The sequence below is a fragment of the Camelus bactrianus genome, chromosome 11, assembly GCF_048773025.1.
Source record: "Camelus bactrianus isolate YW-2024 breed Bactrian camel chromosome 11, ASM4877302v1, whole genome shotgun sequence".
In the NCBI taxonomy this organism is placed as follows: Eukaryota; Metazoa; Chordata; class Mammalia; order Artiodactyla; family Camelidae; genus Camelus; species Camelus bactrianus.
Window position 1 is genome coordinate 12,188,326 of NC_133549.1, and position 9,108 is coordinate 12,197,433.

A 9,108-nucleotide genomic window follows, 5' to 3' on the forward strand; every position below is an offset into this window, starting at 1 on the left:
CAGGCACTGATTCTCCCCACTTGCCTTGTCTCACCGTGGGAGCAATCATTACACCCACACACGCAGTTTGAGCAGATAATCAACCTCATAGCTGTCTTCGCCCTTGAACAGTGGCCATCCTGTGGTTAGGATGAAGGAGAATTTCTGCCTAACAGCCTCAGTCTCCGGGCCAGTGAAATCAGACACACCCAGTTTACGCCACGTTTCTGTCACTTTCTGAGACAGTTTCTTACTCTTTTGAGTTGTCCTCAGTCGTGAAATGGAAGCACCTTTCGCTGGGTCACAGGTTTGCTTTTCGGATTAAGTAAGGTGAAGTCCAGCAGCGGGTCCTCCACTGAACAGATGTCAGTGAGGGGAGCTCACGTCCCGTCCTTCCCCAGCGCTGGTCTACCTGTCTGCCCTCAGATATGGAACCTGCTCGAGGCCTCTGTGAATGAAGACACTGGAATCGTACAGTTCTTCCCACGATGGGAAACCGTTAGAGTAGAAACACGACTTTAAGGACTGGGATCGGCCTTCTCGCACTGATTCATCAGGCTCATAGCCGCATGTGTTCCCAGCACAGGAAGATACCAAGACTCAGTCAATCAGAAAGAGCCCTTCTTCTGATGGCCATGGACCACATGGTTAAGATATTTAGAAAAGATAATTTAAATGCATCGTTTATTTAAAAAAATTTTTTTTTGTTTTCTTTTGGGGCTGGGAGGCAATTAGGTGCTTTTGTTTTTTGTTTTTTGTTTCTTAAATGAAGGTACTGGGGGTTGAACCCAGGACCTTGTGCATGCTGAGGATGTGGTCCACCACTGAGCACATCTCTCTCCTCTAAATGGGCCCTTTATGTTCTGAAGCTCTCAATACAGTAGCCATCAGGCACATGTGGCCATTTCAGTCCTTTAATTAACTTATTTTCTCAGTCACACGAGCCACATCTCAGGCGCACAGCAGCTACATGCTGCCGGAGGCTGCTGACCGGACAGTGCAGATCCGGGACATCCCATCGTCACAGAACGTTCTGTTGAGCAGTGCCACTCCAGGGCTTTCAGTCATGCCTTCCAGATGCAACCAACACAAAACCCAGAAGGGGCAGGACTTCATGAGTAAGCAGGTCTAAGGTCAGACTGGATGAGTGTGAGCCTGACTTCACCCCTTTGGAGATACGTCGACTTTAAGTTTCTTAACCTTTCTGGGCCTCAGTTTCATTATCTGGAAAGTGGGGATAATATTAATAGCACTGAATTCATTGGGCTGTTGTGACAACTAAGGAAGGGAAGGCAGGTGAAATGCTTGCCACAGTGCCTGACATGGTAAGTGCTTAATAAATATTGTGTATTTTTTATTAATTCTGCCCCATTAACTGTATCTAAAAATAAGAGAGGATTGGGTTCTTCTGAAAGGGGAAGTCGTCCTTGGTTAACTTAAAAAAAGCTTCTTGGGAGAGGCAATCCCTTGCGCCGTGATTCAAAGGAAGGTAGGGGTCTCGCATTCATTTGAAGCAACTACTTACAGGCATTTCTTGAGCATTTACTATGTACAAGACACTGTTGCGGGCACAAAGATGGCCCTTAGTCTAGGAGAGGAGAAAGATAGACCATGTGTCATGAGTAAAGGCAGTGAAGGGCTGATGCACAGCGTGTCTGCTGAGCCAGAGACGGACCCTAATCTCAGCTGGGAGGCCAAGGAGGCCATTGCAGAGGGCGCAGCCCCTGAGCAGGCCCTTAGAAGGAAGGACAGGACAGGCAGGAGGAGGCGGGCAGAGTGCAGGAGTCATCAAGCGGCGGCTGCAGCCCCATGTCTCAGCCTCTGCATCCCTGCGGACAGTTAATCGGCCTCTTGCTGATGGGAAAACGGGCTCCAGCCTGTGTCTGGGTGTCCCCTGTATGGGCAGAACCCCTCCGGAGTGAGGACCCCCCCGCCACTGTCACCACGATTAAACCAGTAGCCCTGGGGTTGCCTGACACCCCACCGCAGAGGCAGGAAAACCGGGAGATCTGATCAAATCTAAGCGTGAGGGGTCCGGCAGCCGTCCCCAGTGTTACCCTGGCTGTTGTTCATTCTTTTAAAGTAGCAAGTTTAGCCCAGCGGCTCATCTAAAAAGGGCCCGTGTGTCTGCGTCCACTGACAGACCCTGAACAGCCTGCTGTTCTCTTGGTTTGCACTAGGGCAAGATAGAAAAATCCTTGCACTTTCTGTCTGGGTGGCAGGCCAGACTGAATAGGGGATATATCAGCAAACAAAGAAAAAAAAAACAAAACAAAAAGCAAAAAATACCAAGACCAAAACAACAGCCAAAAAAAAAAGCAAAAAATTTTTAAATTTAAAAAAGCAAAAACAAAACAAAGCAAAAATAAAAAATAAAAAGGGCCTGCGTGTCCCGGGGAAGGAAGTGCAGGCCGAGGCGGCTGCGGGGGGTCGGGACGGGCCTGTTTGTCTGAGTCCACAGGCAGATACCCCAGCCTGCCGCCTCCATCTCTACATGGGTCCAGCACCGCCAGCCCAGTTGGAAACGAAAACCCAGAAGAACGTGTTTCCAGTGACTGGGAATCCCTGAGAGGCCTTACAGGCCTGGGAAAGCAATGATCCTGTGTGGGCCTGGTGGTCGGGAGGGAGGAGGCCAGACCAGCGTTTCCACAGGCCTCTCCCAGCGTCTGGGGGCTCAGGCCTCCCCAAAGCCCAGAGGTTAGGTCACCGAGTTCCTAAATGGATGAAAGATGTTGCTCCAGACTCTCACTTACGCCTGAGGATGGAAACACTGGATTTCTCCTGGGGACTTCTGGTTCCTTCTGTGCTTTTCCTGTCCTGTCCAGCCGTTGTCAGAGGAGGAAGAGGCCTTTCCCAGCAGACTTCTGTCTTCCCGTGGCCCTGCCTCTCCAGACCCCCGTTCTGAGCCTCACAGAGCGTGCCTGTCAGGAGAGGCCCGCAGGGCTGCCTAGGACCGTCCTTGGGACAAGGATGCACCAAATGCCCATCTATCCCCGGAAAGCCCTCAGCCTGGCTCAGCTGGGATGGCCAGTCTCCTGCCTCTGTCCAGAGCCGGCCTGGGCAGTGGCTGCATCAGGAGACGTGCATGAGAGGAGGGGCCTTCCTCTCCCCACAAAGAGCTTTTTATATTCTGGCAGCGAAGGAAAAGCTGAGCGTGGTCATTTCCCCCCCTGCCTCGCCCGCTGACCAGAGCCGGAGCTGGTCAGGAGTCGCAGACGCGAAGGGAGAAAGTTTCACCTGCCCCGCTGCCCAGAGCTGCTCCAAGCCCGGCTGGGCTCCTGGCGCCCTGGCCTGCTGGCAGCCACAGAGCATCTGTCCTGTCCTCCTCCACTGGGTCATCAGGACCCAGGAGGAGACGGCGGGAGAAGGGTGGGGTGTCGTGGCCTGATTCCCGCAGGTATAGGCTGCCATGTGCTGGGCAATGTTTAACAACGGACTCTCAGGGGTGGGGGTGAGCCCTGATTTGTATCATTTGCCAGGGTCTTTGGGGGAGATGCTTCATAGCTGGTTTCCAGCTCCTGATGTGATGTCACTGGATGGGGTCAGGGACAGATGCTCACCACGGGCTCCCAGGAGTCGTCCAAGCCGGGTGAGGGTCCTTGTGCTGGACCCACGAGGGATCCAGCCTGGCCCTGCTCGGAGCACTTGAAACAGACAAGCTCTCAGTGGGTGTGAGGGTGAGGCCGAGGGTTAACTTACTCGCTGTGACCTTAAACAGGTGAAATGAGATTTAGCCAGAAGCAGGAGTTCTAAGTGATGAGATCGACTCTCAGGAAATAAATGGTCTAATTGGTTGTGTTTTTTTCACTCTTTTAAAAATCTTTTTATTTATTTTATTTTTTGATGGAAGGACTGGGGATTGAACCCAGAACCTCGTGCCTGCTAAGCATGTTCTCTACCACTGAGCTACACCCTCCCCCCAGTAAATGGTCTGACTGTGGATGGTGTTGGACCTATTCTACAGCCATCTGAGGCAGAACACAAGCCGCATTCTCCTGCACAATCAGCAGGAAATGCAGGACACTGTGTGATACTCACTGGAAAACAAATGTAAAGAGAAAGCAATTATTTTTCTTTACCGTGAGAAAACATAACTTTAGTGGGTATAACCCAGAATCAATTATTAAACCGCTTTGGGATAAAACAGAACATGTAGTGAATGCAAGGAGGGTCGTTCATTTCATTTAATGATAAATAAAATGGCGTGTGACCAATCTGATGAAGACAGTCAGTCAAACTTGAATGCTCTGGCATTTGACGTTGCTGAAACTACAAATCTTATTAAGCAGCTTTTACATTTAAAATATGCAAAATGCAAACAAAATTTAGTAGTGAAGGTGAAATTAAATATTTAATGACATAATTAAGTCTTATTAATGGTATGTTCTTTATTTTGTGGATTAAATATTCACAATGATTATCATCTCTTTCATCTTTATTACTTAAGCAATGTGTTTTTCATAATTATTTGTTGGGTGTTTTCATTAACATTTGATGAATATTAATAGTTGAAATAAAAAACAGTTTTTATTTCAGTTGTAATGGCTTTACGGCGATAATATTATATAACTAAGTGTTTATAATGTGTTCTACTTGTTAATATTTAGATCACTGATTTTTGTTGCCACAGAGTGGAAACGTGGGTCCTTATGGGTGACAAATGACAATCATCATCTTCTTCCATTATTCTTTATTTATTTAATCTACTATTCTTAATGTAGCTTCACTGTGGGAGAAATATGAATGGCAAACTCACAACTAAAACTAATAGGTTGTGCTTGAGGTTTAATCTTGTTCTTTTTAGAAATATCCTAATTTGTTTTCCATTTTTACCTCACTTCCCTCACCGTTTTGGCCCATCAGAGGTTACACAACTCCATGACATTTAAGGCTTAATATCTGGTGGCTTCACAGATATTTCTCTTCTGGGACAAATGACCAGGGTTTTCCATCCTGGACAACGTGAAGTGAATGCATATGGTTCTTCTAATTTTCCATTCAGACAGCGATTGTGGAGAACAAACAGGAACAGGTCCAATCAACATGCTGGCATGAAATGCATATGGCGGCCATACCTCCCTGCACAAAGTGTGGTGGCCACATTGCCCTCGGCAGCACAGAAAGCTGGCCACCTCCGAGGCAGCCCAGGAGCTGCGCCTTCACCACCTGAGGCTTCTTCCCAAACCTTCAGTGCATTTTCCCTGAGGATGACCGGCAGGAAGATAACGGGGATGCAGTCTGGTCTCCCTGCAGTCGCATTTCAAACAGTTCTGATCCAGATCCCTGCTCAGCCTTCTGTGTCGGGTGAGAGCAGGCATCCGAGTGCAGATGGAGTCCTGCTAATCAGAACAGGATGCCCTTTGGCTTCCCTCGGAAAGCTTTTTCCTCTTGGGCAGAAGGCATCTGCATTTTTAAAGCCATAGCCTGTTTGAAAAAGCCCTGCACCATGAAAATGTACGGGAGTGAGGACACTTCCTAGCCGTTAACAACCGATAGGAAATTTATCACTTAAGTCTATAAGAGCCCCCGTGCATTTTAGTGGCAACTACGATTTATTGAGAACCTACCTTCTGGAGCGCTGTTTCTGACTCTCATTCATGAAAGCCCCATTTTAGGGACAAACGGAAGCTGAGTGTGCAGGTTGGACACTCTAAGGTATCACCAGTGGTGATGGGCACAGCTGGGATTCAAAGCCAGGTCTTTTAGGCTCAAAATCCTGGGGTCTTCTCATCAGTTATTCCTCTACATGGCTACAGAGGACACAAGCCCCAGATGAATCTCTTTGTTAAGAAAAGCTGAAAACACACACAGGCACAGGCGGAAGGACTCGGCCCCCCTTGCCCATGAAGCCGATGCCTGACCCTCTGTGCAGAAGATGGGCTGAGTGTGGCCCCGCCCCGCGTGGCCCTGGAAGGGAAATCCGATGCTCTGTTCATAGACTTCTCTCCTGGAGCGCTTTTCTCTCCGGCCAGGCTGTCCTCACGTGCCATGAGAAGGGGCCAGCCTTAAATGTCTGTGGGTTCCCCAGCCCTCTACAAGCAGCTGTCCTTGGATAGCTAAGGCTCCAGTTTTTATAATAGGTGCTTAGCCATTCACTCTGACAGCTGAGCAGTTCTGTTAGCTCCAGTAGTGACATCCGTGCTCTTGTCACTCGGGGCCTGGCTGTATGTGGGTGACATTGCCAAAAGCCACCTGGGGCTGTGAGATGGGGGCTCAGCCCATACCACGCCCTGGGAGCGCCTCCTGGCCCCGGGGACAGTGCCAAGGACACGTTTCCAAACGCTGCCTAGCCTCGGTTTCCCGCTTCTTGCCTTGAGCACATCCATCATGGAACAAGCACGTGTGGGCTCCACCAGGACAAGTATGGGGCCCCTGCACCCTGGGGTGGGCCAGCCTGATCGGCCAGGACCGCACGCGGCGATGTCAGGCCTGCCCTCGCTCTCCTCTGTGCTGTCTCCTTGCTGAGCCCGCGCTGTGACCATTGTTTATTACCTAGCGAGCCCCAGCACCATATTTGGCGCTGCAACGCAAGATTGATGGATTCCTCCTGTCACCAGCCTCACTCGGGTGGCAGCTCTCCAGGCCTCCTCCGCACCCCTCCCCGCCTCCCTCCACCTTCCAACAACCCCAGAGGCTCTGAACAGGCCTCCCCACTGCTGCAGCGGACCCTTTTGAAGAAGCCGTTTCCGGGAGAGGAGGGAGCTGATGACAGATGCCCCGTTGGCTTCCATGATCAGGAAGGGGCTGGGCCCCAGTAAATCATTTCTGCCACGGAAGCTGCTGACAGCAGTGGAGACTTTCTGGAACCATCTCCCTCCCCACCTGCCCTTAGCTCCCTCACATTCGGAGGAGACTGGCTTTCAGACAGAGAGTCCTCTGATTCACGACATTCGGCGGGTGGGGACCAGCCGAGATGCCAGGGTCAGTTACACCGCCTGATGGAAAAAAAGCCCAGTTTGGAGTGTGGGTTGGGGGTGACACAGAGCTGGAAACCACTTTCACTGTCCTAAAGCTTGACTAGATTTTGCGTGGGTCCTATAGAATCGTGGTGGCGTCGAATAGGGAAGGATACTTTGGAAAGTTGAAAGACAGTGAGGCAGAGGGACAGTGCCCTGGTCATGAGACCAGGATGTCCCATCCTTGCTCTGTCCTGAGGATCAATGTGACCTTAGGCATGGTGCCCTGAAGCTTACTAAAACCCATCATTTGAAGGCCGAGCTCACTGTAACCAAACCAGTGAATGTCAGTTTTATTAACTAACTGAAGACAGAGAGAGGTTTCAGGAGCTCAGCCTGGAGGTGGGGAGCCTGAAGTTGCAGGTGAAGGGGTAAAAATACACTGACCGCAGCGTGCCAGGCATGCGCTGTCCTGTCCCTCTCCGCACCCAGAAGTTCATGATTCCGTGGAGTGATGTGATGGTTCTTCCAACACCAACCAAGCAGTTCTTCAATTCTGACACCAGCTGGGTGTCCTCCAGTTCGATCCAGCTCTGACACTAACTGCCCGGAGTTAGTGCAGACTCACTGGTTAAGGGCTCAGTCCCAGCGAACTGCCCCCACTTCAGACACCAGCTGCCAGCGGGGTCCCTGGGCCACCTCTGCTTCTGTCCAGCTGACTACAAAATTCAGTGGTTCCTGCAACCTGCCCTCAGGTTCAAAAAAATCCTACAAGGATTCACAGAACTCAAGAAAGGGCGATACTTGTGGTTACCGTGTATTACAAAGGCTAGAAATGAACGATCAGATGAAGAAGCACAGAGAACAGGGTCCGAAGGGTCGCCAGCACGGGAGCCTGTCTCACTGGGTTGGGGTGCACCATCCTCCTGGGAAATGAGAGTGGTCCCCAGCTGGAAGTTCTTCCACCCTGTGTGGTTCAGGGGTTTTAAATGAAGGTTTCTTTAAGGAGACACGATTGATTAAATCATTGGCCCTGGAGGTGAGGTGGGGTGGGGTGGGGCTGAAAGTGTCAACCCTCTAACCAAGGGTTTGGTTCCCCTGGGAACCCCCAGGAGCCATCTCACTAGCATAGACTCAGGTGTGGTCAAAGTGTTATGAATCACACTCCTACCACTCAGGAAATTCCAAGGGTTTTAAAAACACTGTGCCGGAAACCGGGGACAGAGACTCAATATATATATGTATTTTTTTATTATACCCCAGGTAGGCGGAAATGTAAATACCTGTGGTGGGTGCTACAGAGGGCTGAGGAAAGGTGGCACTGAGCACCTCTGTCTGCTGACGGGCAGGCCACAAAAAGGAAGTGATCCGTGAAGGAACTGTGTGCTGAGGTTCACCATGGCCAGAGCGGGCTGTGCACTTGAATCCCAACATCTGTAGGACCTTGGACAGGTGACCTGTCCCTCCGAGCCTCCATCACTCCATCTGTAAGTGCGGCTGATAACTGTACCACTTCAGGGTTATTATGGGATATAAGGAGACCCTGTAAGTATGGAGATTCCTTAAAAAACTAAAAGTAAAGTTACTATATGATCCAGCAATCCCACTCCAAGGCATATATCTGAAAAAGACACAAACTCTAATTTGAAAAGATACATGCACCCCAGTGTTCATAGCAGCATTATTTACAATAGCCAAGACATGGAAGCAATCTAAATGTTCATCCACAGATGACTGGATAAAAAAGATGTGATATATTTATACAATGGAATACTACTCAGCCATAAAAAAGAATGAAATAATGCCATTTGCAGCAACATGGATGGACCCAGAGATTATCATACTAAGTGAAGTAAGTGGGAGAAAGACAAATATCACATGACATCATTTACATGTGGAACAAAAAAAAAAGATACAAAGGAGCTTATTTATAAACCAGAAACAGACTCAAAGGGTTACCAAAGGGAAAAGCAGGGGGACGGATAAATTGGGAGTTTGGGATTTGCAGATACAAACTACTATACACAAAACAGATAAACAACAAAGTCCTGCTGCCTAGCACAGGAAAATACATTCAATACCTTATAATAACCAATAATGAAAAAGAATATATATGTATAACTGAATTACTGTGCTGTACATCAGAAACTAACACACCATAAATCAACTGTACTTCAATTTAAAAAAAGAAAAAGAAAAAGAGACTCTAAGCACAGCACTCACACCACGCCTT

General features: G+C 49.2%; 1 pseudogene; it reads left to right on the plus strand.

The window, feature by feature from the left end:
- Positions 1-2,106: 2,106 nt before the first annotated feature.
- LOC123619058 (small nucleolar RNA SNORA31) lies at positions 2,107-2,226 on the plus strand (annotated as a pseudogene).
- Positions 2,227-9,108: the final 6,882 nt, after the last annotated feature.